This window comes from Pinus tabuliformis, chromosome 5_1 (genome assembly GCF_031772625.1).
Source record: "Pinus tabuliformis cultivar Carrire ecotype Pingquan chromosome 5_1, CPIR1, whole genome shotgun sequence".
NCBI lineage: Eukaryota > Viridiplantae > Streptophyta > Pinopsida > Pinales > Pinaceae > Pinus > Pinus tabuliformis.
In genome coordinates, this window is record NC_142305.1 from 244,892,607 (window position 1) to 244,899,129 (window position 6,523).

Consider the following 6,523-nt stretch of genomic DNA (forward strand, 5'->3'; position numbering starts at 1 on the left):
TGTTGCACACTTTTGATGGGCCCTACTACCCAGAAAATTTGAAATGAATGAAAAAAGCGTAATTGCAATCACGCTTTTCATTTATTTTACATTGTTCATGTAGTAGAGTCCATCAAAAGTATGCAACATGAGTACTCCTTAGATGCAAAGTTAAATTCTGCGTCCAACAAGTACTCCCACTCGAAATTTGAGTAAAGTTGTAGAGAGATAAATTGAAAAAATAGTTGAGTTTTTTTTATTTATTTAAATTTTTTTATTCCAAAAATGGTTAATCATCCCCCATGATCGACATCATCATATTGAATCCTATTGGTTCTTATAGAGTTGATTTTTGTTGTACATTTTTGTTTTGAGGTCCATTTTTGACCTCAAAATTTCTCTAATGATTGTGTTTTGGATTAAAATTGTGTATTCAACTAGCTTACAAAAATTGCAATTTGATACCATATCCAATGGTAGATTTAAGATGGAGATTTCCATGGGAATGCATTATTCACGAACAATTAAGTGGCTATAGAACTAGGGTGGAATGGTAGCTCATGCTATGTGTGTGAAATAAAGGATACATATAAGTTTAGCTTCAACAAGCTAAGTAAGATCTATAGAAAGATCACTTCAACCTAAGACGCTGAATGTTGGAGTGCTAGATAAACAACTAAATCTTAAAGAATATATACATGAAGGACCTTACAATGGGTTTTATGGTTGACTAAGTAAATGGTGGTGGGCACTACAATGAATTTTATTCTTAACACTTCAAGCATAAAACTAAGAGAATTTAGCTCCCTCTTATCAAGATGGGCCATCGACAACCATTTAAGAAATTTTATGATAATTTTTAGAGGATCTTAACTTCTACCGCTGTAATAATAACATGGAAGATTCAAAGATGAACTATTTCAAGAAAAAAATATTGCACTTGAGAAAAACATATTTCCAATTTCTTATGTTTGTTAATTGTCTTTGATGGGAAATCATCTAAGATGGATGTTATGTAACAATAGCAACGAAAGAGGGAAAGATGAATATTTCAGGAAACGATAGTAGCACTTTAGGAAAAATATAATTTTCAAAATCCTCATGGATATGAATGGTATGTTCAATGAGAAATTTCTTAATATGAATGAATGATTTACTTTCTTTGTTTTATAAAAAAAATGTTTAGTAATCAGGAGTGATCTTTTGCAGAGTTTTGAGGATTTCTTCAAAGATGTAGCATGGATAGATAGGGAAATGCAAGAAATAAATTTATTCCAATTGGTATAAAAGGATCCATTCCAAGTACTCTCTTTAATATTACCAATAAGGTTCTAATAATGTCTCATATAAAGTTCTATCCAAGCCAATAGTAAAAAGAACCGAACTTGTTATAATAGAATTATTCAATGTAAAAAACTCATTTTCATCATAGGGATTTCCATCTAAACAAGCCTTATCATGTTATGGGACAACGACTTGGCAAAAGAAGAGTGAAATGAACCGTCTTCCTTAAGACTGACATTGATAAAACCCATGATAAAATAGAGGGCTGGAGTGTTAAAAGCACATTTTGTTGATGCATTAACTATAGTTCATGTGAACGATAATTTTGTTGGAAGAATCTCTTTTTTATAGACTAATCCATTATTGTTTCTTGGTCTGTACTTACATGCAATCAAAATAAATTCTATTGGTTATTTATTGGAGGCAACTTGAATTGAAATGCCAGAGTAGGAAAATTATGCTTATAGTGAAATCCAACTCTATGTTCTTTTTTTAGATGGTTCAATTGTGTTATGAATAAAATATAAATATATAAATAATAATAAGGAATAGTTAACTAAATAGTAATTAGTTAATCATGAGGCATGTCCTTAAGGACATGACCATTCATGAAAGGGTACCTGCCTAGGTATATAAGGCACACCCTCATTTGTAACTCAATCATCTCATATCAATTTTATATACATTACTTGTCATACAATGGATGTCTTTGTCTTCAAAGTATTCTAAAGATTCTTGCTGCATATACGAACTTTGTTTGCTACATTGGTACCAAAGTGTTCCCAGGAGTATATGAAATTTGTTCTTTACATGGGTATCAGAGCCATGTTGGTTGACCACTGGGCCTTTGGCCATCAAGTATTCGAGTTCGTTACCGAACGATTAAGGCTCTTAACCACACAAGTAACTGGGTGGTCTCCATTTCACTATCAGACCTTTGGCCATAAAATTATTAAAGAGACTTTAAAAAAATTATAAAGAAAAAAAAAGAATATAGATTATACATTAGGAAAAAAAATAGTAAAAAAAACGGAGTCAAAGATTTAAAAAATATATATATAGACGAAAAAAATTATTTAAATAAAAAAAGGTAATAAAAAAGAGAGAACAAAAGTATTGTAAAACTACAAAGAAAAAATTAGAAGAAGAAAATGAATGTCTAGAGAAGAAATTCAACGAGAACCTATTAGAAAAGTAAGAAGAAAATTTGCGTTTGAAAACCCTTAATCAAAGGTTAGTAGAACAAATCAAAAGTTTAAAAGATGAAGAGGATACGAAAAATAAGGTCAATGATTCAAAAAAGGACGAACTTTCATGTTTAAGGAATCATAATCAAAACCTTCTTACACAAATAAAGAAGCTTAAACGTGACAAGAAGACATTAAATGTCAAGTTATAACAACTTATTCAAAAAGAAATATTGGAGTCTCCATTCGTAGCAATTCAAGTTGAAGATAAAGGAACAAATACTGATCCAGTTAATATCATAACTCAAGAAGACAAGAAACCAATAGAAATTAAAACATATTCAATAACCAACTCAACAACTACAATACCTAAAGTAAATATGGAAATTACCAGACACATGACAAGGGAAAGTCAAACCGTAATAATTCCTTACCGACATCTGAATCACAAAAGCAGACAACTAAGTCAGTCTACTTATTTGAACCATTTAGAAAGGAAACAACAAATTTATGTTTCAAGGAATACCGAAGGTTGTAGAATCCAGTCCTAGGATAACAATTCATTACAAATTTACAGTGTTCGGAAAATTCCACATAAGATTAATCTAGGATGGTCAGATCCATTCTCAATCCAACAATTTTATTTGTCACTGAAAGGATCATATCATCTTGTATTGATGAAGATGACAGTTCCGAGACAAGAAGACAATCAAAACAAAAAAAAGATCAAGCTTTTTCATTCGTAAGCTTTGAGGACAACACTTTTTGAAGAGGAAAGCAATGTTATGAATACAATATAAATATAAATACATATAAGGAATAGTTAATTAAATAGTAATTAGTTAATCAAGAAGCATGTTCCTAAGGACATGACCATTCATGAAGGCTACCTGCCTAGGTATGTAAAGCCACTATAACGCAGACCCTCATTTGTAACTCAACCATGTAATATCAATTCTTTATATATTACTTAATATACATTACTTGTCCTACAATTTATGTCTTTATTTCCGAAGTATTCTGAAGATTCTTTCCGCGTATACAAACTTTGTTCGTTACATTGGTATCAGAACATTCCTTTGAGTATACGAACTTTGTTTATTACAATTTGTCACCCAAAACTCCCCTAATAGTCTATACAAGGGGCTTTGTGTCACGTCAACGCATTTTGTCCAAGTTGTTAAATCTATAGCCAATGAAGAAAATATATTATTAGGGTAGGAGTGATGCTCATTTTAGCTTTCAATGTTAGACTGTGAGTTCATAGAGAATCACAAATCTATGAACTCACAAATTTCAAGACCACATTGATATGAGTTGTAAACATTATCTTTAATGGAATGTTGTCATGATCCACGGATGAATTTTCATCTTTGATGAGCGGTTTTCATGATCCACAAATTAGTTATGAGGGAAATATAAATTTAAAATGGTAAAAATATTAAAGAATGTTGTCATGATCCACGGATGAATTTTCATCTTTGATGAGCAGTTTTCATGATCCACAAATTAGTTATGAGGGAAATATAAATTTAAAATGGTAAAAATCATATACTATAATTTCATATTTTGAGATGAATATAATTAATTAAATATGACAAAAACTCTTTTTCTCCCTATTTTATCTTTGTTGTGCTTGTTGCAATTTTTATTGCAATATCAAAGCCATCACTAACACAACTATAAAAGGTTGATATTTATCACGATATCAGAGCCATGACTAGCACAACTATAAAAGGTTGATATCATCAAAATCACCATAAAAGAAACAGTGACACCATGCCATGTGACAACCATTTGTCATTCCTCTGTATGTATAATTTTGTTGTTGTCGATCACTGTTGTTTTCAATTACATGTGACAAATCGTGGGCACGCTTGGATTTTGAGTAGAAGCAAAGCTGTTAGAAGAATATTGATTCGCTCTATGGTTGGCCCACAAAACTTTATTTTCAAAATTAGTGTGTTAGTTAATATTTTCACCTGGTTGGAATATTTTAATTCACTGAAGTTGGGCTTCCATGGATTTCCTTCCTGGTTCCATTAAGCATTTGTGTTACATTTGATCAAAAGATATGGTGATCCAGCCACTAGACGCGCTGGAAATACCAGTGGATTTACTAGATTGTAATGCATGAGTGCCTCATCATTGGGGATTGTAGGCATTGGATCTATAGGAAGGCTCCATTGTATGCTGTAATTTGTTAAACATGAATTCGAATTAAAAGAATTTCGGCACCGACCTCGCCGTCCTCAGCGATTCTCGGCCCACGCCACTGACGCCAAACTACTATGCCGTTCTAGTGACTCCACTGTGCAGTCATGTATTCCGCATGACAAAATTGAAGAATTCTAGAGCTTCCCTCATCTATAAATTTGTAATCTCTCCTCTGCTTGAGCAATCCAAGCCAAGACAAAGCCTTCCATGAATAATATAATTATGTGTTTTTCTTGTTCTCCATTTGTCTTGTTTTTTCTCTGTTTGTTAAATTCTGTTGTATGCATTTTTCTAATATAGAGTTGCTTTTCTTTGATCCCATCAATTGGTATCAGAGCTGGGAAATACCAAGTTTCCCACAATGGAATGATAATTGGTGTTGTGTGCAAGACAAAGCCTGGATCTCTGCTCTTCGAGGGTTCGATTCTCTTCACATGCAAGCTGCTCCTTTAACTGTCTTTGCTCAGAAGCCTCCTGTTGTTGCAACTATCTGTTGTGCCCTCATATTATGAGAACTTTCGGGCCCTGCATATCTGTGGGTGTCATTCTCTTTCATGATGTTAAGCTGTCCGGGGTCTGTTGCACATGAAAAAAATTAAAAATTAAAATTGTTGTTGCAACGTGTGATTGAGTGGCTGCCACACAACATCAATATCCTGTCGCAGCGAGTGCCGTGGATGACTCTGTAAGATGCACGTTGTCGTTAAAGAACAACATTAAAATAATTCCATGCTTTGTGTGGTGTTTTTGGGGTTGAATATTGAATTTGTGAACACAGGTGTGAAGTTATAGTTCACACTTTATTTATTTAAAGTTATATTTGATTTTTATTGTTAAAGAAGTTATATTATTATTTAAAGTTAAGTAATAGTTTATATTAAAAAAGGGGTAAGAAGTAATTAAAATATATGGATTGATTTTGGCAAAAAAGAGAAGAAGAATGTGTAACAAGATTTATTTTGTAAGTGGAGTTTTGTTTTTTGTGGCCGTGAATTTTATTGATTATGGAGATAGCAATAGTAACTGATATGGAGAAGTTGAGCAGGGCCAATTTTCTCTATGGAAATCACAAATGGAGGATACACTGATTTTAAATGATTGGTGTTTTCTAATTGTGAGTGTAACAAAGAAACTCTTATCGATGACAGATGAGGAATGAAATAAGCTAGATAAAAAGTTGATTGCAACAATCTGCGAATATCTAGCAAAGAATGTGTATTTCAATGTGTTCGGAGAAAAGATGGCACAAGGATTATGGAAGAAGTTCGATGATCGATATGAGAAGAACATGGCATCAAACAAAGTGTTCTTGATGAAGAAGCTTTATAATCTCAAGATGAAGGAGGGTGCTTTAGTTGCTGAGCATTTGAATGAGTTTAATATTATTACTAGTCATCTTGCCTCTGTTAAAATCATTCTAGATGATGAAATTAAAGCTCTGTTAATGTGTTATATGCCAGGAAACTAGGAAAATTTAATTGTAGTTATGACCACTTCAACAACTGCAGGGACCCTGAAGTTTGATGATGTTAGCAAGAATTTAATGAATGAGGAGTTGCGATGCAAATCAATTGCGGAAAACAAGGGAGAAGAAGCTCTAGCTCTAGTTGATTGTGGTAGGAGAACTGATCGAGGACGACAAGGGCGATCATGATTGAGAGGCCAATCAAAATAAAGGAGGGTTAGGATCATCTGCTTTCATAGTGGCAAACCCGGGCACATGAAGAAAGAACGCTGAGTCTGGAAGAAAGGAGAAAAGGATCAGAGACCGGCCAATACAAATCACAAGTCATCCAGCACAAATGAAGGTGAGACTACTACTGTAGTCACAGATGGTGATGTGTTATTTACTATTT